The following is a 22,934-nucleotide window of genomic DNA, read 5'->3' on the forward strand; positions in this document are numbered from 1 at the left end:
CCCTCCCGCCTCCCATGGAAAGGACAAAAGGCAAAGATTCTGGGCTGGGATAAGAACAATTTACTGGAAACACAACGAGATAAGGAACAAACAGGAACAGCAACAATATTGATAACAGAAGGGATAAGTAAAACTATTTGCAGAGAAAACTAAAACATCAACAATTGGCTCTTCACGGCAATATATTTCCTCCTGTCTGCAAAGGACACCCTTCTCCCTGGGGTGAGAAAGAGTCTCTTTCCTGCCCCTGGCAATGACCTGAGGTAGGAGTGAATGTAATGACAGGGCCATAGCCAGACCCTCATATTCTTCCATCCCACATCATGTCATTGGCAGGGGCAGGAAAAGGGACAGGTGTCTTCCTAGCATGGATCACAGGGAACATGGATCACCAGGGCTCTTTCCAATATGGGTCCTCCAATGAGGGATGAAGCTGGAGCTGGGCATGAAGCTCTTCTGCTCTTCTGTCAGTTGGGGCACTGACAGAACGTCCCTTACCAGTGCTTCCATTGGTGACTGGTCAAGTCAGAGCTCTGGGTGAAATTCTTCCCACACTGGGGACACTCGAAGGGCCTCTTCCCTGTGTGGATGCGCTGGTGCCTGATGAGGGTGAACTTATGCTTGAATCCCTTCCCACAGTCAGGGCAGCGGAAGGGCCTCCCCTCTGTGTGAATCCGCTCATGGAGACGGAGATTTGAGCTGGTCTGAAACCTCTTCCCACACGTGGGGCACTTGTAGGGCCTCTCCCCAGTGTGGATGCGCTGGTGGATGATGAGGTGGGACTTGCGCTTGAAGCCCTTCCCACACTCAGGGCAGCAGAAAGGCCTCTCCCCAGTGTGAATGAGCTGGTGCCTGAGGAGATCGGAGCTGGTCCGAAAGCTCTTCTGGCACTCGGGACACTCGTAGGGCCTCTCCCCGGTGTGGATGCGTTGGTGGGTCACAAGGGTAGACCTGTAACTGAAGCCCTTCCCACATTCCCCGCACTTGTAGGCCCATTCCCTGGTGTGGATCATCTGGTGGCTGATCAGGGTGCTGCTCTGCCTGAAGCTCTTCCCACACACTGAGCACTTGTGGGGATTCTCCCCATCATGAAGCTGCTCATGGACCACCAGCTCTGTGCTCTGGCTGAAGCTCTGTTCACCTTCCTGGCTCAGGGTGGGTCTTTCCTCCTCAGCACACCCTGGTCTGGGTTTTGAGCCCCTCTTCCTGTGGAATCTCTGGGGATTATCCTCCCCATTGAATTCCTGTGTCATGGAGCTGCTCAAAATGGCCTCCTCCTCCAGGTTCTGCCGTGGGGATTTGTCCTCCCTGGTCTCCATCCTCAGCTTCTTCTCTGGGGGAGGAAGGACAAGGAGAGGATGGGATTTGCCTCCACGCCCGAGGGAAGGGGAAGGAGATCCCCCCAATGCATCCCCGTCAGGACAGCGTTGGCAGCAGGGTTGTCCTGCAGCCGGGGGCCGTGCTGGGCTGGGAGATGGAGCAGGAGAGAGGGGGAAGCGGGCACTGACTTCCTCCTCACCTGCCTGGGTGTCCTGGGGCATCTTCCTCTTCCTTGCAGTCTCTCCCTCCATCTGGCTAAATTTTAGGAATGGGAAATTCTGTTTTGGGAGGAAAACAAGAAATGAGCACACTAAATTTTGTACCAGATTGAAGGCAAACCAGGGGGAGAGTCTGAGTCAGAATTCCAATTCAAAAACAAAATTAGGATCAAGGCAATGATACAGAAACACTGCCTTAAACTGACAGAGTCAGGATATAACCTGACACCATGTTGGTCAGGGTGGTGGCTGCAGTCCTGTTGGAGTGATGAACGTGATTCTGTCCAAGAAGTGATGCTGTAGAAGGGTCTGGTCTTCCTCTGCAGGTCCACTGGTGGTTATGGAGCTCTTGTCCTCTGGGAACCCAGTAGGCAAGGTGCTGCTGGTGTTGCCAGCCTCAGCTTATATCCAGGTAGGAATGCTTGGATCCTCCCCCTGGCGGGCGGAGCATCCCACAATGGGATGATGGAATTTTATCAGTCCTGCAGTGACACTCAATGGCCCATTCTCAGAAGATATCTCCCCTGGAGGGCGTTATCAGGGGTGAGTCATGGAAGAGATAAAGAACACTGCCCCACCTGTTTATAGCAGTTGATGGAGATGGTGATTGAAAATATGCATGTGGTTACATCTTGCATTGCAGCCTGAAACAGTGGGGTAATCCCTGCTCAGGGGGTGAACACCACCCCCCTTACCCAGACTGGGTCAGGTGTAAATCCCCCACCCCAGGAAGGCCACACACACAGGGGACAACGTCACACTTGCCCTGCTCCAGGTGAGGTCTCTGTCCCTGTCACTCCCTTACTCTCCCCACTTTTCTCTTTCTTTCCAGCTCTCTCTCTACCTCACATTTACTGTTCAATAAAATCCACCTTGGATTTGGTCTTGTTAGTATCGTAATTGGGGCAGAGGAATCTCTCCAACAATTTTCTTAAGCAGATTGCGACATTATTTTGCCATGGTGGGTTCAGGGCACTGTTGTCTGACCCCAAGTGCCTTTGACAACAGCATGGTTCCCTCCTCTGAGGAGGTTATGGTTCTCTCTGGAGGAACTCTTGGAAACTTGGACACAGCTTCCTCCGAGCACCTTATGGGAGAACTGATGAGGAAAATGGCTGTTGTAGGTGGCCAGTGAAAAAGAAAATATTTTGTTGTCCTTCCTTGAAAAGTTTGTTAAAATCACTGGAGAAAAGGGAGCAAATGTTACCAGCGAGACTGACAAGGTTCATTCACCCCATGGTGAGGAACACAAGGCTCCTAAAAGTCCAACAAAAAGCGCAATTCAAGTAGCTAAATTCCCAAATAACTCTGGAATTCACAGGCTTGGGTTCTTTGCCAAATGTGAGCATCATTATTCTCTTCATCCCTGTCACCTTTGTGACAGCTACATAGAGTTTCCCCTTCCTTTAAATAATCTGTATTGGGCCTAATTTCCACTTTTATTTTATTGGAACCTACCAGCAGCTGAGCTGGAGCTGTGCAGGTACCAATGAAACTTGGAATTGCCAGAGAATTTCTTCTATTGTCAGTTTATTCCTGTTTGGGATTTGTTTGCATTTCCATCACATGTGACTCTCGGGAAAATCAAATATTCATCAAAGTATTTTATGTAGGATTAAGTTTGATTTATGCCTAGTTTATTTTGTCCAGTGCCCTGGGGATGCTCAAGGGATCTCTGTGCCTCTTGCCCTGGGGGACGCTCAGGAGGAATTTGTTGCGATTGTCCCTGTCCCTGTCACCCTAGCCCATGCCCTGGGAGTGTCCTTGTCCGTGTCACCCCAGGCCATTCCCCAGGGGGTCTCCATCATTCTCACCCCAGGAAATGCCTGGGGGGTCTCCCTCCCTCTCACCCCTGTGCCAGGGGGTGCTCGGGCCAGTGTCTGTCCCTCTCAGCCCAGGGGATGCTCAGGGGTCTCTGTCCCCTCACCCTGGGGGATGCTCGGGGGGTCTCCATCCCTCTGGCCTCAGGCAATGCCTGTGCAGGGCTGGGGACCAGGGGCTCTGTGTCCCTCTCACCGCTGAGGGTGCTCGGGGCTGGGGGGGCTCTCCCACCTTCTCACACCTGGGGAGGCCGGGGGGGTCTCTGTCCCTCTCAGCCCTGCTGTGACCCCCACCCAAACCTCATCGGGGTCAGAGAGATGGAGACACCCCCAAACCCCCAGAACGGCAGAACCTGTGATTTGGCTTGGGGCTGAGGATTTAGGAAGGGGCTGGAATTGGGGCTGGGCTTGGAGTTGGGGCTGAGATTTGGATTAGAGCTGGGATTGGGGTTAAGGCTGGACATGGGGTTGGCTTTAGGGCTGGGGTTGTGATTGGGTCTGGGGCTAAACAAGTTTGGCACTGGGATGAGAATAAATACAGAACTGTGAGTGTGTCTAAACATGGAGTGAGATTGAGACCAGGATCAAGGTCAGGTTTGGGACTGAGCTCACCCAGAGTGGGACAGGGGGGATGTCACTGTGGGATGTCCCTGGCATTGTCCCAGCCCTCCTCAGGCACCTGCACACATGGGGGGCAGCTGGGTGCTCCAAGATCCAGGTGCTCCCACGCTCCCACCTCAATATGAGGTGAGCATTCCCTGAAGGCAGCCCTGACTTTGACCCTTGGGGCTCTGATATCAGCTGTCACATCCCTGTGGGAGCAGCTACAGACAGGAGGAGAGATTTCCCCCCCACCTAATTCAAGTGGAAAGATGAAGCCCAGCTGCCCTTTTCTTCTGGTGCCTCCTCCTCTCCTTTGGCAAGGATGTCAAACTCACCAGAAGCAGGAAAATCCCCATTCCCTGTGTCCTAGAAGGCTCGGGAATGCCCCTCTGGGATCCATGGCACACACTCCCAGGGGCTGGAATTCCAGTTCCCTGCCAGCAAAAGGTGTTCCTGCCCAGGAAGGAAAAGCTCTCAAGAAGGAGCCAAAAGCCAAGTGGAGCAAGATCCTACAGTGATGTTTCACTGCCAGCCTTCATATCTTCACCCATAGTTGTTATAGGTCCTGGATTGGGAATTAAATCAGGGCAGGGTCTTTGGTGGGAGCTGCCCTGGGTCAAGGGAGATGCTGAGAGAGAAACAGAGCAGGCAAAGAAAGGTAGGGGAGAAAGGAGGGCACAAACACAATCAGCCGAGAAGGTGGCACTCTGAAAACAAACCAGAACTGACTGAAAAGGAATATGACAGAAAGAAATAATTTTGCACATTTTATTTCCTATCAAAACACAATTTCTTCCCATTCTCACAAACCTCTTGCCATTGTCATTCAGCAGAGCTATCAGAAAATTCTTCACTCTGAGTGGATGTTCCAGGCTGCAGCTACAAGGAAACAGGGAATGGGGATTTTCCTGATCCTGGGGAGTTTGACATGCTCAGCTGAGGAGAGGAGGAGGCACCAGAAGAAAAGGGCAGCTGGGCTTTTTCCATCCACAAGTTCAGCCCTTCTGGGGGTTTGGGGGTGTCTCCATCCCTCTGACCCCGATGATGTTTGGGTGGGGGTCACAGCAGGGCTGAGAGGGACAGAGACCCCCCCGGCCTCCCCAGGTGTGAGAAGGTGGGAGAGCCCCCCCCAGCCCCGGGCACCCTCAGCTGTGAGAGGGACACAGAGCCCCTGGTCCCCAGCCCTGCACAGGCATTGCCTCAGGCCAGAGGGATGGAGACCCCCCAAGCATCCCCCAGGGTGAGAGGACAGAGACCCCCGAGCATCCCCTGGGCTGAGAGGGACAGAGACTGCCCCGAGCACCTCTGGCACAGGGTATGAGAGGGAGGGAGACACCCAGACACCCCTCAGCATCCCCTGGGATGAGAATGATGGAGACCCCCTGGGGAATTGCCTGAGGTGACAGGGACAAGGACACTCCCAGGGCATGGCCTGGGGTGTCTGGGAGAGAGACAATCCCAACAAATTCCTCCTGAGCGTTCCCCAGGGCAAGAGGCACAGAGACCCCTTGAGCATCCCCAGGGCACTGGACAAAATAAACTAGGCATAAATCAAACTTAATCCTACATAAAATACTTTGATGAATATTTGATTTTCCCGAGAGTCACATGTGATGGAAATGCAAACAAATCCCAAACAGGAATAAACTGACAATAGAAGAAATTCTCTGGCAATTCCAAGTTTCATTGGTTCCTGCACAGCTCCAGCTCAGCAGCTGGCAGGTTCCAATAAAAGAAAAGTGGAAATTTGGCCCAATACAGATTATTAAAAGGAAGGGGAAGCTGTTAGTAGCTGTCACAAAGGTGACAGGGATGAAGAGAATAATGATTCTCACATTTGGCAAAGAACCCAAGCCTGTGAATTCCAGAGTTATTTGGGAATTTAGCTACTTGAGCTGGGCTTTTTGTGGGATTTATAGCAGCCTTGTGTTCCTCACCATGGGGTGAATGAACCTTGTCAGTCTCACTGGTATCATTTGCTCCCTTTCTTCCAGTGATTTTAACAAACTTTTCAAGCAAGGAAAACAAAATATTTTCTTTTTCACTGGCCACCTACAACAGCCATTTTCCTCATCATTTCTCCCATAAGTTGCTCAGAGGAAGCTGTGTCCAAGTTTCCAAGAGTTCCTTCAGAGAGAACCACAACCTCCTCAGAGGACAGGAACCATGCTGTTGTCAAAGGCACGTGGGGTCAGACAACAGTACCCTGAACCCACTATGGCAAAATAATGTCGCAATCTGCTTAAGAAAATTGTTGGAGAGATTCCTCTGCCCCTATTAAGGTGCTAAAAAGACCAAATCTAAGGTGGATTTTATTGAATGTAAATGTGAGGTAGAGAAAGAGATGGAAAGAAAGAGAAAAGGGGGGAGAGTAAGGGAGTGACAGGGACAGAGACCTCACCTGGGGCAGGGAAAGTGTGACGTTGTCCCCTGTGTGTGTGGCCTTCCTGGGGTGGGGGATTTTCACCTGACCCAGTTTGGGTAAGGGGGGTGTTGTTCACCCCTGAGCAGGGATTACCCCACTGTTTCAGGTTGCCATGCAAATGCATGTTTTCAATCCCCATCTTCATCAACTGCTATAAACAGGTGGGGTAGGGTTCTTTATCTCTTCCATGACTCACCCCTGATAACACCCTCCAGGGGAGATATCTTCTGTGAATGGGCCATTGAGTGTCACTGCAGGACTGATAAAATTCCATCATCCCATTGTGGGATGCTCCGCCCAGGGGGAGGACCCGAGCATTCCTACCTGGATATAAGCATAGGCTGGAAATACCAGGAGCAGCTTGCCTACTGGATTCCCAGAGGACAAGAGCTCCATAACTAACCACTGGACCTTCAGAGGAAGACCAGACCCTTCTACAGGATCACTGCTCTGACAGAATCACGTTCATCACTCCAACAGGACTGCAGCCACCATTTAATAGGACTGCAGCCAGCACCGTGACCAACAGGGTGTCAGGTTATATCCTGACTCTGTAAGTTTAAGGCAGGGTTTCTGTATCATTGCCTTGATCCTAACTTTGTTTTTGAATTGTAATTCTGGTTTAGACTCTCCCCCAGGTTTGCCTTCAGTCTGGTGCAAAATTTAGTGTGCTGATTCCTTGTTTTCCTCCCAAAACGGGATTTCCCATTCCTAAAACGTAGCCAGATGGAGGGAGAGACTGCGAGGAAGAGGAAGATGCCTCAGGACACCCAGGCAGGTGAGGAGGAAGTGAGTGCCCCTTTCCCCCTCTCTCCTGCTCCATCTCCCAGCCCAGCACGGCCCCCAGCTGCAGTACAACCCTGCTGCCAACGCCGTCCTGCTGGGGATGCACTGGGGGGATCTCCTTCTACTTCCCTCTGGCACGGAGGCAAATCCCATCCTCTCCTTGTCCTTCCTGCCCCAGACAAGGAGCTGAGGATAGAGACCAAGAAGGACAAATTCCCCCAAAAGAACCTCGTGGAAGAGGCCATTTTGTGCAGTGCCACGGTGCAGAATTCCAACTGGGAGGAAATGCCTCAGAGATCCCACAGGAAGAGGGGCTCCAAAGCCAGCCCAGTGTGCTCTGAGGAGGAAAGACCCACCCTGAGCCATGAAGGTGGACAGAGCTTGAGCCAAAGCTCAGCGCTGGTGGTCCATGAGCAGCTTCATGATCGGAAGAAGCCCTACAAGTGCTCAGAGTGTGAGAAGAGCTTCAGGCACAGCAGCACCCTGATGAGCCACCATATGATCCACACCGGGGAATGGCCCTACAAGTGTGGGGAATGTGGGAAGGGCTTCAGCTACAGCTCCGCCCTCATCACCCACCAACGCATCCACACTGGGGAGAAGCCCTACGAGTGTGCCCAGTGTCAGAAGAGGTTTCAGACCAGCTCCAGTCTCCTCCAGCACCAGCAGATTCACACAGATGAGAGGCCCTTCCGCTGCCCTGACTGTGGGAAGGGCTTCAAGCGCAACTACACCCTCGTCAGCCACCGGCGCATCCACACTGGGGAGAGGCCCTACGAGTGTCCTGAGTGTCAGAAGAGGTTTCACACCAGCTCTGATCTCCTCCTGCATGAGCGGATTCACACGGATGAGAGACCCTTCCTCTGCCCTAGCTGCGGGAAGGGCTTCAAGCGCAACTCCCACCTCATCAGGCACAAGCAGACCCACACTGGGGAGAGGCCCTACGAGTGTGGGGAATGTGGGATGAGCTTTAGCCAGAACTCTAACCTGATCTCCCACCAGAAGACCCACACCAGAGAACGGCCCTATGAATGTGGGGAATGTGGGAAGAGCTTCAGTCTGAAGTCTCTCTTGAGCTGCCACCAGAGGATCCACTCTGGGGAAAGGCCATACAAGTGTGGGGAATGTGGAATGACCTTTACTAGGAGGCCCCAATTGATCATCCACCAAATGACCCACACTGGGGAGAAGCCCTACAAGTGCCCTGACTGTCAGAAGAAGTTTTATACAAGTTCTCATCTCCTCCAGCACCAGCGGATTCACACAGATGAGAGGCCCTTCCGCTGCCCTGACTGCGGGAAGGGCTTCAAGCACAACTCCACCCTCATCACCCACCGGCGCATCCACACTGGGGAGAGGCCCTATGAGTGTCCTCAGTGTGGGAAGAGCTTCTCCAGCAGCTCTCACTTGGCCAGACACCAACGGAGTCAACAGTAAAAGAAACCCTGCACATGCCCCAGTTGCAGGAAGAGTTCATGCACTGCTCCAGCTTTATCCCCCATGGGAGAACCCACGTTGGGAAGAGCCCTGGGGACCCATTTTCCCTGTGATCCATGCTGGGAAGACAGCTGTACCTTTCCTGCTCCTGCCAATGATATGATGTGGGATGGAAGAACATGAGGGTCTGGCCATGGCCCTGTCATTACATTTACTCCCACCTCAGGTCATTCCTAGGGGCAGGAAAGGGACTCTCTCTCTCCCTGAAGAGAAGGGTGTCCTTTCCAGGCAGGGGAAATTGTGGCCAGGCAGACCCAGTGAATTGTGTTTAGTTTTCCCTGTAAATAGTTTTTCTTATCCCTTCTGTTATCAATATAATTTCTGTTCCATTTTTTCCTTATCTCATTGCTTTTCCCAATAAATTGTTCTTATCCCAGCCCGGGATCTTTGCCTTTTGTGCTTTCCATGGGAGGCTGGAGGGCAGTGAAGGCAGGGCGGTTTTAGCGGGAGCAGGAAATTGGGGAATCCCATTCCTGAAGCCCGGCCCATGGAAACCGAGCATCCCAGCTGGCCCCAGCCCTGGTGGCCATGGCAACAGCCTTGAGAGCGGGTCCCTGGCTGGGGCTGTGGGAACCTGTTCCCTCTGGTGCCCAGGGACAGGAGTGGAGGGAACGGCTGCAGCTGAGTCAGGGCAGGCTCAGGTTGGATGTCAGGGAAAGGTTTTTGCCCAGAGGCTGCTGGGGCCCTGCCCAGGCTCCCCAGGGAAGCTCCAGGGCTCTCTGAGCTGCAGCAGCGTTTGGACAGCACTGCCAGGCCCAGGCTGGCATTGTTGGGGTGTCCTGTGCAGGGCCGGCAGTTGGACTTGAGGATCCTGATGGGTCCCTCCCAGCTCAGCCAATTCTGTGGTTCTGGGATCCCATGAGCCTGGGGATGGGGCTGCAAATGGTTGCCGTAACATTGGGCTCTGGCTGCAGGCCCAAGCTGGTCTCCATGACAACCACCCCTGGCATGGGGTCTCCATGGAGCTGTTGAGGGACTGAGCATAGCAACAGGGGTCTGGTGATGGTTGCCATGGAAACTGACCATAGCAACGGGTCCTGGTGGTGATTGCCTGCTAGGGATCAGATTTGTCACAGGCCCTCAGAGGGGTTCCATGGGGACTTTCCAAGAGTCTCCAGGCTGTTCCAGAACTGGAATGTCACAGGCAGAGACAGGCGCTCCATGGAGACCTCCCAGGGCTTTCTGGGAATGGTAAAGAGCCCTGTGGTCAGAGGCAGTCACAGCCATTCCATGGTGACATCCCAGGGGACCTTGGGCTGCAAAGGCTCTGATCTGTCACAGGCACTCACGGGGGCTCCACGGTGACATCCCAGGAGTCCCCAGGCTGCCAAAGAGCCGGGATGTTCCAGACACTCACAGGGGTTCCTGTCATGGGCACAGTGGGAGCTTCAGGCAATGTTTATTAGAGACGCTCATGTTGGGTCACGAGGTGCAGAAAGGAGCCCCAGTAGCCCCCACAGATCCCAAAATACCCCCAAGGACCTCCAGGCTTTCTCAACTCCTTCTGTGAGAGGAGCCTTGGAGCAGTGGTTTCCAATCCCAGTTCCAGACTTTTACAGAGTTTGTGTGTAAAGAATTATAAAATTGGAATTAAATCTTTGTAGAATTTGTCCCACAGGATTAGGGATGGCAAACCAGATAGTTTTATATAAATATGTATGATATATTATGGTAATGATTAGAGAAAATTGCCTGAATCATAAATATTTAACCAGGATGTAAGAGATGTATAATATATTATACAGAGCACTAAGAAATTATTTCAAAGGAACTGCATTAAAGCAAAATCTGTAATTATGCAGAGATCGATGTTACTCCTGCAGACCAATGACTGTGTGCAAATCCCTTCGACTCAGGATGGAGCAGTGACCTTGAGGGGTGTCCCCACTGCAGGGAGGAATTTCCACACCCCCCAAGAAGGGAAATGTCAGGAGATGTTGCCATTAAAATTTGGGATGGGGCTTTTCTAGTCTGAGGTGCTGCCCTGTCAGTCAGATGTGCCCAGGCTGTGCCAGCTCAGCAGCTCTGCAGAAGCTCTCAGTGGTGTGTCACTTGGTTGTTCCTTTCTCAGGAGATTTTTCCAGCTCTGCCACAGCTTCAGCTCCCTCTGAGGATGTTGAACTTTGGGATGGAGGAGTCAAGCTGGTTTCAGCATTATTCACCCCAAAAGCAGTGTGACACCCCTCCTTCATTTCCCACTGGGGGCTTTGCAAACAGGGCCTTGCCAGAGTTGTTGGAGCCCATTGCAGGCAGAGCCTCCTGCTCCAGCAGGAACTGCCTTTTCAGTGCCATCAGCAGGGCAGGTCCTGCTGCAGGAAAAGCCCCAGGCCAGCCCCAGCACAGGGAAGGGCTCGGGCACAAGGGCAGAGTGCCGTGCTGGGAGCTGTGCCAGGGAGAGCCTGAGGCACCAAAGGCACCTTGGCAGCAGCAGCTGCTTGCAGGCCATGGCCAGAAGCCTCCCTTGGCAGCTCGGCCTGGTGGCCACCACTGCAGAGCTGCTGCCTCAGGGCTCATTCCTGGCTCGGCTCTGAAAAGCCACTTCTGCTCCAGGAGCCTGACTGGGAAGCCATTGGCCCCAGCGCCTTGGGGACAAGATATTAATGACAAAACTCTTCATGCCAGCAGAGCCATGGCAGGGGCAGAGGAAAGGGGAGAGCCTGGCCCAGGGGACAGGGCTGCCATGGTGATGGCTGCGAGGCCACTGCCCCTGCAGCAGCCTGGCTGCCCTCAGAAGACTTTCTGGGCAGAAGCGTTGTGAGGGTACCCAGCACATCAGACAACCCACAGTAAAGGAATTCTGTCCTTGGGGAGGGGATGGGGTTTCCCTATGTCAGGTTGCACAAAGTTCCTGCTCTTGGACAATTCCTGGGATGGGAAATCCACTTCTCTGGAATAACTGTTGTCGACGGAAGGGAACCAGGACATCAGTTTGATCATCACAGGCTCAATTTTATTGATCAGTACGGCGGGTTAAATACAGTTAATAATGAGCTTCATACATATTGCAAAAGTTGAGCTCAGGATTGGTCAGCTTACATATCAGCACCTACGCCTACTTCTACATTCCTATGGTTCTACTTTTGATACTTTCTACATATTCTTAGGATATATTCAGGACTAATCTCAACTCCCTATCCTCATGTTGCAGCAAGGTCACTGCTGACTCTTCCTTTTAGCTTGCTGACTGCTGACTTTTCTCCTTCAGCTTAACCAGTGGCATTATATCAGTGTGGCCTTTCTCAGCTAACCAATTATTAATAATGCTCTCCACATTTCCCCCGTTTTCTTCTTGTGCAAGGAGATTAGTTTGCCATGTTTTTGCTATTGTACGGCTGACCATGTTTTGGATACAGTTAAAGATACAAGGCAAAATAAGCAAAAACAGTAAAATTACACCCAGCAGTCCTATAGCATAGATCACAAGGTTCCTCAGCCACGGTCCGAGTCCCAGGCCTTTAAGCCATTCGTCAATTCCTAAACCGTCTTCTTTCTTAAGTTTGTGAAGTCCCTGTTGTAATTCTTTTATCTTAGTGTGAATGGACACCGAATGATCAGACAGATTCATGCAACACATTCCCTCGAACTCTTCACATCCATGTCCTTGTGCTAAGAGCAAAAAATCTACAGCAGCTCTATTTTGCAAAACAGCATGGTTAACACTTTGCACATCTGCAGTTAACATGTCTAGAATTTGTGATGTCTTGTTCAGCTCATCCCTTGCCCAGCATCCTAATTGTTTTCCTAAATTCATGGCTTTATTGGCAGATCCTCCTGGTAAGATCGTTGAAACCACCACCTGTTTGAATGTGCCCCAAAACCGTGGATCTCCTATCTTGCTGCAGTCTAAGTCATGTATGCTATGTTTTCTCCTGTTTGAATTTTGACTCAGCTGCATTAGCAAGGACACATTAGGATGAAACAGTGACAATTTTCCCAAAAAACAGGGTCCACCCTGTGGTTTAACTGGTATACCATTCCATGCCCTGTCTCCACAAATCAAAAATATTCCTGTGGGTAATTTCATTGGTGCCGTGATATTGGTGCCGTTACATTGACTGTAATGCTGTGGAGAGAATTCACTCACATTCAGGGATGAATCTAGGGTGGCCCATGTTTCTTTAGGTTGGTTTAAATTCTGAGCACCCGAAAGTTTGAAGCTAAACCATCCACCAGCTGTAGTGTTAGATATGCTGGCATTTGTACTTCCAAAAATATCCAATTCTTCAGGAGGAGAATGCAAAGAGGTGTTAAGTGATTGGATTAGTAAACATTGATGATAGCCATCACTCTGACCTGCAGTATACCCTTGTTGCACCGGCAATGTGATGTTTGACATGTTAGACATACATAAGGTTTGATTGTTTATCAAACTGCAAAATTCTCCAGGAGACCACACCGGAAGTCCCACCAGGCATGTTCGAAATGGGTTAGTGACTCCTCCAAGACTAAGACAGAGTGATGATTGGTTAGTTTGATTAGCAAGCGTTACCCATAAATTTTCCCTTGGTTGACTAAAGTGTGTTACTCCTACTGCCTCACTTGCTACAGCATTGAGCAGTATTACAAAAACAAACCTCATTTTTCTTTCTGCTTGCTTTGCTTCTCCTTTTCTTCCTTCTGCTTACGTTGTTTTTCCTTTCTTCGCTGTCTTTTCCCTGGTTTGCTAGATTGTCTATTGTAAGGCTGAGTCAATTCTTGAATATACTGATCTAATTCTAAATCAGCATCCTTGCTCACAAGTATAGCACGAGGTAAGTTTGAAGGCAAATCAGCTTTGCAGCGAGCTGCTATGATGCGTGAGGCTTTAGTAATTTCAAATATTCTAAGGTTTTCCTGTAACTTCCACCTAAGATATGCTATAACCACTTGTTCTGCACTCTCAAAGAGCTGTAATCCTGTCCGTCCTGGCAGGCCAGTACTTTGTTCAAGAGCTCTAACCCAGATATGATTTCGAATCCACTTTCCAAAACAAGATGTGCACCATAAATATCCCAATGACTTCTGTGAATACCAATAAACCTGATTACAATCTGCACAATGCAAAGCTACCCATGCATAGCATTTATCTTTATCCTTTTTGCAAACATAACAAGGAAGCGAATGTAAGTAAGGACCAGTATAAAATTGTGTATCTTCAACCCAATGCAACCAATTCAATGGTGGTGATCGCAAAGCCTCTTCAGCCTTTTTACTATATGAGGCTAACAGCTCAAGGTCTTTCCTTTAACACAAGGTGTATCTTATTTCGTAATCGTAGTTCTTGTTCGTTATCCTCCTCAACAACTATATCCTCCCGAGGGTCCCACAACAGTAAAATTGTTCTAATCATAGAAAATTAATTAGCAATCACTGATACCCCTATTCAAATGAGACCGTTCCCTTTTTTGCCTTCTTTTTCTTATCTGTCTTCAATCTTGCTGCTCCTAATTTCACTGGTCCTGCCACTTTCAAACTTAATTTTTGCAACTTATCAATGCAGCAATCTAATGCTCTATCAGGATCCCCTTGGAAGGGTCCTACAACTGAATGCTGTGTTAAAGGCACTAATTTCCTACACCTTATAGAAACTATACGTGATTTACTTTGAACCTTAATTCTATTTACAATACATTGTATTTCCCATCGATAATAAGCAAGAACCTTCTGTTCAGGAGACTCATAAAGATTTAAAGCTATATATGCGTTTTGCCCCGTTTGTCTCCTTAATTCATCTTGCCAGCTTTTTCCCCACGTATGCTCGTGTTCACAAGTATGACACCACAAATCCCATAATAGTGATTGTTCTATCCAAAAAGTTCTTTTACAGCCCCCACAACGCAGAGCTATCCAGGCAGCACAATGTGGATTGTGACAGTCAAGGCAATGTAGTTTCGCTGGATCTGTTAAGTGAAAAGTTGATAATGAGTCAATGAAACCAATCAACTCCTGGGCCGTCCGATAGTGACGTGTCAGTGCTCTGTCCACCGCTTCCGAGTACCCCTTCAATTGAAACAGTAGTGGTTGTAGGACTAGAAGCAGTTTCTTCCCCAGTCGCTTCTTGTCCTCCTCCGTAAGGTGATCCACCAGAGGCTGCATCAAAAACAGGTTTAGTCCACTTAGCAGGCACCCACAAAGGCCCTGTAGGTGAGGAAACACAAAGATACCCCTGACCCCAATATAATACTTTTGCAGGTTTTTCCCATAATCCTGTATTTGGGTTCTTATACTTAACCCAGACCTCTGTTTCCTTAGTATTTTCCTGACCTGACCTCGGATGATGTTTCATTGCAGGGGGGGTATCATCTTCCCCAAAAATGCATAAATGATTAATCACATACAAAACCTTAGCCAAACATGCTTGTGGATCTGTCAAATCTTGATGTTTTTCAATATACTGCTTAAGGGTACCGTTTGCTCTTTCCACTATTGCCTGTCCAGTAGAAGAGTGTGGAATACCTGTCACGTGCTTAACAGACCACTGATTCAAAAATTTCCGGACCCTAGCACTTACATAAGCTGGACCATTATCCGTTTTGATACTCTTTGGAACTCCCATAACAGCGAAACAACTTAACAGATGTCTGATAACCTGTATAGCTTTCTGTCCTGCCTGAGCCGTAGCCCATATGTAGTGACTATATGTATCTATGGTGACGTGCACATGCTTGACTTTACCGAATCTAGCTATGTGTGTAACATCCATTTGCCATATCTCATTTATTTTTAAACCTTGAGGATTAACCCCGATGCCTAGACCTATCCCACCATTATGATAACTACATGTTGGACATGCTCTGACAATGGCCTTGGCTTCTGACAAACTCAGCTCAAAGTGTTTTGCTAAACCTCTTGCATTTTGATGATATCTACTATGTGCTTTTCTGGCCAATGTGTGCTTGTCAATAGGACAAGAATTATCAGTGGGTAGGGTAACCAATTTATCTGCACGTTCATTCCCTTCTCCTAAACCTTCAGACCACTTATGGCTCCTAATATGAATCACAGAATATGCTGCCTTTCTTTCTCGTAAAGCCTTCCTTAACTGTATCAGTAACTCATACAATCGTTTATTATTCACTTCCTTAATTGCTGCTTCCTCTATTCGTTTGACTACTCCTGCAACATACATAGAGTCTGTGACCACATTTAAAGGCTCCTGTAAGTTGGACACCGCCCATACTACTGCTAACAATTCCAAAGTTTGTAAGCTATCTGCAGGGTCTGCTGTGAGGAGTTGATGCTTCCATTGTCCTTTTTCTTGCCAGGTAACAGCAGCACGCCTTGATTTCTTTCCTGCATCTGTAAAAACTGTAATAGCTCCTTCTATGGGGTTTTCTTCTCTTAAAGGTCGAGTAATCCAGTTCCATTCTGTCATCCATTGCAAAACTCTAGGCACTAATTTACTAGTCTCTACTTTAGCAGGTGACATCAATAATGCTTCTTGTAAATTCTTTGAATTTATCAAGTACCAGTCCAAGGTTTCTTTTTCCATAGGCAATCTAATATTAGCAGGTTCTCTACCATCCACTTCAAGAATTCTGAGACGCCCCTTTTTGATTAATGCAGCCAATTGTTCAATTTTTGAAGATATTGTTTTCTTATGCTGTAGTGGTGGTGATAACCATTCCAACACCTGTATCTCCCCCGTTTTCTTTTGCAACTGAGAGAGAGCACCAAGCAAGTGGCAAGGGCTATTCCAAATAGTAAGGTCAATGGGGTGGTCGAGTTGTCGACGAGACACATATCCTTGCTGTACACAGTTACTAATTTGCTGCAAGGCAAGACGATGCTCCTTTGTCAGGTGTACAGGAGTAGTAGGGTCCACGCCTTTTAACAAAGGCCGTAGGGCTTCTAATAAGTGATTTGGTATTCCCACAATAGGCTTCAGCCACTGTAAGTCTCCCAGCAACTTCTCTGCATCATGTAGAGTTTTAATGTCCAATTGTAATTCCAATTTTTGTGGTATCACTATTTGATCCGTCAAAGTCCATCTCAAATATTTCCAGGGCTTTGTAGTCTGAATTTTCTCTGCAGCAATAACAAGTGAATATGCAGCAAGAGTATTTATAATGGTGTTAATCTGTAAAGAGGAGAATGGCTGTTGCTGTGCAAACAAAATATCGTCCATGTAATGATATATTATAGTTGCTGGCCATTTACGACGTAGTGGCTGTAATGCAGCATCAACATAAAGCTGACATAAAGTGGGGGAGTTGTGCATGCCCTGCGGAAGAGATGTCCATTCAAATCTTTTATCTGGTTCCCCACGATTTATTGCTGGTAAAGTAAAAGCAAATCTCTTCATGTCATCAGGATGCAGGCCAATAGTGAAAAAACAATCCTTTAGGTCAATAATTAAAAGTGGCCAGTGTTCTGGAATCATAGCTGGATTTGGAAGACCAGGCTGTAAGGCCCACATTGGTTCCATTTGGTCATTTACAGCCCTCAAATCATGTATCAAACGATATTTCCCTGATTTCTTTTTGATTACAAAAATAGGTGTATTCCAAGGGCTTGTGGACAGTTGTAGGTGCCCTTTTGCATATTGTTCCTGTACCAATTCATGGGCATGCATAAGACTCTCCCCTTTTAATGGCCATTGCTTAACCATCACCGGTGTATCTGTTTTCCAGGTGAGTGGAATGGGGAAAGTCCAAGCAATGGCAATTACCCCAAAGGGTGCTGATTAGTTAACACCACTCCCAATTGTGTTAAAATGTCCCTTCCAATTAAAGAGGAAACTGTAGGAGGCAGTTGAACAATTGAAAACACAGCAGATATTTGTTGATTCTCAATGCACACAGACAAAGACGGCGATCTACTTGCCAATGTAAATCCTCCTACTCCTGTGAGCATGTTTGATGAAGGAAATAGAGGCCAATGTTGTGGCCATGCTTCTGGAGAAATGATGCTAGTATCTGCTCCTGTATCCAATAATCCATAAAGGGTTATGCTTTGATGCCCATAGGTAATTTCAACCTTTTGTTTTGGTCTATTTTGTAAATCCACAGTTAAAAGTGTAACACCAGTAGAGCCAAAACCTTTTTCATCCCGTGCTTGCCCAGTAAATGATTGTATTCCCGATGTCATTTGTGACAGTGGTACCAATTGTGCAATGCGTTGTCCTTTTGTAATTTTAATCGGAGGATAAAGGGTGTAAGCCATAATTTGTATTTCCCCTGTAAAGTCCGCATCGATAACACCAGGCAAAACAAATAATCCCAACATAGTTATAGAGGAACGTCCCAGCAATAATGCTCCACATGTTTGTCCATTTAGTATAAGAGGACCCTTTATTCCAGTGGGTATCCTCTCAGGCCGGTTCATCATTAGTGTGACGTCTACTGCTGCTGATAAATCCAAGCCGAGGCTCCGTGTTGTTGCGGGTTGCAGACAGGAGGTAGCAGCGATGTTACGGCAGCTGCTGGTGTCTCCGATGTCACGGCGGCAACTTGTGTCTGTCCCTCATTGCCGCATCGGTAACACTTGATGAATGGTCTCGAGCCTCTTTACGTGACTGCCAGTGAGCCGCTTTGGAGAGGAGCAAGAGCAGCTAACACCTGATTTTGAGTAGACTACGCTTTTGCAACCCTAATCCTAATTCCTTTAAGGCTTCTGCTATAAATGCCTGTGAAGCTGTTGGCATTAATGCCATTCACTCTAATGCTTCCTCAATAGTCCAGTTTGCCCCTAAAGTAGCTAACACTCTTTGGGTTGCTGGATTGCTATTTTGCAAAGCACACTGCTTCAATAGCGCCCTGCAACACGAGCCCAATCTATAGCAGTAGCTGTTCTATCGATAAAATTTCCAAATGATTCTTCCCTTCCTTGCTTAATACCCATATAAGCCGGTAACCCTCCTGGCTCTTTAACCATGTCTATTGCAGCACGCACTAACCACATAGACTCTCTAAGTTTATCTGCTCCCGATATCATCTGTGCCTCTGTACGCAAAAATGCCTCTAAGCCCATCAGCTCCTTTACTGTTACTCCATGTAATGGGTCAGGTGCATTAAACAATAACTGCTGATGCTGAGTAAATATCAACCGAACTATTCCTCTTAAATCATTAGGACATAAAACCTGAGTATTAAAAAGATAATCTAACATTTGCTTAACAGGTTCACTTTTTACTCCAAACTGACTAACCGTAGAACGTAGCTGAGTTAACAGCTTCCAATCTAAGGGAGTATATTCTGCTATATTATGCGTAAGGTTCCCCTGTGCATCATACTGTGATGTGTATGTAACTGGACATGCAAGACTAGAAGCTATTTCCACCGCCTCACCATCCCCCATTTGCATTACTTCTTTCGCCAAAGCAGCCCAAGCTTCCCTCCTCTGTTTAGCCATCTCCCCCCATGGATCACGGTGTGCCCCTGGGATGGGATCTGGCCCTTTAAGGGTGCTATGCTGCTGGCGCTTCGGTGCAGACACCGAGCTTTCGCGCGGGGGGGGCAGTGAAGCAGAGGCTGGCTCGTGCGGGGGAAGCGGGAGCCCCCCCTCCCCCGCTGGAGCTGACAGTGAAACCGGAGCCGGCTCACGCGGAGCCAGCCTGCGGGGGGCAATCCGCCCCCCCGCTGTAGCTGGCTCTGGCGGGGAAATGGACTCTTCCCCCACCGAAGCTGTAACCTGAGCCAGCTCACTGAGGGGTAGCGGCGGAGGCAAGGCTGGCGGTGGAGGCGAAGCTGGCTTGCTCCCACCCCCACCATCCGACCCGCCTGAAGCTGGTGGCGGAGGCAAAGCTGGCTTGCTCCTACCCCCACCATCCGACTCGCCCTCCCCCTCTGACAGGAAAGGTGCAGACGGTTCCACTGCGCCTATAGAGAAATCCTCCACACCACTTTGCTGGGGACTCTTAGGCATAAGTACCTTAGTTACAGAAGGTGCCAGGGGATCATCTTCACGACCATACCCTATATTCCTCTTATGAGCTTCTGTCGCCCTTTCTGCTGCCTTTCTCTCAGAGACCTGCTGAAGTAACGTGTTATACACCACCCGCCATAACTTCCCGAATTTCTTTGCTGACTTATCATCGTCTAGTACTGTATCCCACAATATTTCCCCAAACTTTCTCCACTCTGATAACTCATGAACTGTATGAGGATTAGAAAAGATACCCTTAGCATGGCCATAAGCTAATAACCCTGGTAACTCCTTTTTTAAATCTATCCCTTTTATCCCATGCCGCTCTAAATAGGCGGTAAATAAATCATATGCCGCTTGCCTATCCATACCTATTAATCAGCGCGCGCTGTTGCAGCTCTCCAGGCTCCTGCGACACGTATTGGCTTAAGTCACCGTTGTGAACCTTAAGGGTGCTTCAAATTCCGGCACCGTCCCGGCTGCTGGGACCCAAACCCAACTTCCGGACCGTGGTGTAATCCCTTTTTCTTTTAATCCGAGAAAAAGGGCAGAGATTCGGTTATGCCCGCATTCTCCACCATTTGTCGACGGAAGGGAACCAGGACATCAGTTTGATCATCACAGGCTCAATTTTATTGATCAGTACAGCGGGTTAAATACAGTTAATAATGAGCTTCATACATATTGCAAAAGTTGAGCTCAGGATTGGTCAGCTTACATATCAGCACCTACGCCTACTTCTACATTCCTATGGTTCTACTTTTGATACTTTCTACATATTCTTAGGATATATTCAGGACTAATCTCAACTCCCTATCCTCATGTTGCAGCAAGGTCACTGCTGACTCTTCCTTTCAGCTTGCTGACTGCTGACTTTTCTCCTTCAGCTTAACCAGTGGCATTATATCAGTGTGGCCTTTCTCAGCTAACCAGTTATTGATAATGCTCTCCACACTGTTGGAGTTCTGTGCCATTCTTATAATTGTAAAATATTTCCTCCTTACAAATGTAAATCCACCCTTATTCAGTTTAAAGATATTGACCCTTTTTTCTGTCACTGCAAGATTTGGGAGAAAATAACTTTGATCACGATTTTTCCATTTTCACAGACTTTTGAGAGGACACAAAATCTTCCAGGATGGAGGCCTCATCACAAAACCAGGATGTAGAATCTGATAGCTCTGGGATCAGTGGGGCGGAGACTGAGGACAGAACAGGAATAGCCTGGGAGGGATGGAAGAGTGAGATTCTGGAGCTTTTCTTCATAGAGGATATAGGCATGAGAAAAAAACAATGGCACCAAGGGCAGCTGGGGAGGCCAAGACTGAACACGAAGAGAACAGAGTTTCCCTGGCAGGGCAGGGCTGTGGTGCAGCACGTCCCCCAGAAGGAGCCTGGAGCAGCCCAAGGCTTTGTATGGGCAGGCAGAGGCAGGCAGGAGGCAGAGCTGTCAGCAAAGGAAGGGCCCAGCCAGGTGGGGCAGCCGGGGGATGCTGACAGCCTGCAGGGACAGAGGCACAGGTTTGCTCAGCATCAGGGACACCTTTCCCTTGCTTGTCCCCACCTGTCATCACTGCCACCAGTGTTCTGCTCTACCTGGAACCTTGGGACACTTTCTCAGTTCTGTCCTTTAATGAGACCCATTGACCCTTCAAGAAAACTTCTGTATTTCAATCTGACTTTGAGTTCCTGAGAGGTTTTGAGCACACTCTGATAGACTGAGTCTGATGCAAAGAGCGCCAAAGCCCCAGACACATTAAAGTCCTTGTGCTGTGTCTGTGCTGCTGAGCTGGGCCGGGCTCCTGGCCCAGAGGCAGCTCCTGGCAAGGGCAGCGCTGCAGAGAGACAGCTCTGGCCAGGAGCAGCTCCTGTCCACAGCCCAGCAGGGCTGGGACGCTGCCAGGGCCCCTCAGGGACACCAGCAGGGCACAGACAGAGCTCACAGGGGCTCAGCACTGGCAGGGGCTGTGGGATGTCCGAGAGGGGGCTGTGTCACAGCAGCACCTCTGTGGCTGTGTCATAGAGGCACAGAGCAACGGGGATGTCAGCAAGGGGCTGTGTGACAGCACAGAGTGGGCTGTGTGAGGTCACAGATTGGGCTGTGACATCGCAGAGTTTGTTGCGTGATGTCATAGTGCAGCTACGGCATCATAGAGTGGACTGTGTGACATCATAGAGAAGGCTGTGACATCATGGCATGGCTATGTGACATCATAGAGCTGGCTGTTAGGTCAAAGTATGTGCTGTGACCTTACAGAGTGTCAGTATGACATTGCAGAGAGGGTTTTGTGACATCACTGAGGGGGGTTGTTACATCACAGAGCAGGCTGTGACATCGTAGAATAGGGTATGAGGCCACAGAGCAGATTCTGCCATCATAGAAGGTGGCTCTGTGACATCAGGGAGTGGGTTGTGACAACACTGGGTGGCTGTGTAGCATCATAGAGGAGGTTGTGACATCACAGAACAGATTCCAACATCACATTGTGGCTTTCTGAGATCACAGAGTCTTTTGTGACATCACAGTGCAGCTGCATGACATTCCAGGCTGACATAACAGAGTTGGCTCTCTGACATCACAAGGGTGCTGTGTGACATACCAGAGTGGGCTGTGACATCACAGGTTGCTTTGTGACATCACAAAAAAGCTGTGTGGCATCATAGGGGGCTCTGTGACATCACAGGATACTGTGTGACATCACAGGTGACTGTGTGACATCACACAGGCTGTGTGACATAACAGAAGTTCTGTGACATCCCAAGAGCTGTGTGAGGTTGCAGAGATGGCTGTGTGCCATCACAGGTGACTGTGTGACATCACAGGGATGGTGTGACATCACAGGGCCTGTGTGACATCACAGGGGCTGTCTGAGGTCACTGGGGAGGTCACTCTGCCCCGGCCCCCCTCACAGTTCCCCCCAGAGCAGTCCAACACTGCTCGTGCACAGCGGGGTCCCCTGTCCCCCCGGGTCCCCCCACCCCCAGCCCCACAGCCTCCCCCAGAGGATGTTCCACGAGATCGACCCCAGAGCCTGACACGGGGGCCTGGGGGTGGCACAGGGGGACAGGGACCCCCCGGCAGCGTCCCCATGTCCGCCAGGGCCAGAGCCTGGGCCAGGGCTCCTTCACCCTGTTACGAACGAGGCCTTGAGAGCACTGAAAAAATCCCCAGCAAGGGATCAGCAAAAACCAGATTTAATATTAAGGGACAGCAGCAAAAAGTTCCTTGGCAAGAGTCACTGTGTTCCTGACTGGACACTTCAGGCACACCAAGGAAACAAAGCAACAGCAAAACAAAACCAAATCCAGGCAATCAAACCAGGAACGAACCAAGAACTGTCCATGTGAGTTTGTGTAACAAAAGGACAGTGAGGGCAAGGATAAAAGGAATATCGCTCAAAAGGTGAACACAGCCCAAAC

The 22,934-nt window shown here is 49.2% G+C and overlaps 1 pseudogene; it reads left to right on the top strand.

Moving 5' to 3' along the window:
* The window catches only part of LOC134434653 (zinc finger protein 850-like), a 123,871-nt pseudogene that overhangs the window by 67,240 nt on the left and 33,697 nt on the right, over positions 1-22,934 (top strand).

The sequence above is a fragment of the Melospiza melodia genome, unplaced genomic scaffold (assembly GCF_035770615.1).
Source record: "Melospiza melodia melodia isolate bMelMel2 unplaced genomic scaffold, bMelMel2.pri scaffold_45, whole genome shotgun sequence".
NCBI lineage: Eukaryota > Metazoa > Chordata > Aves > Passeriformes > Passerellidae > Melospiza > Melospiza melodia.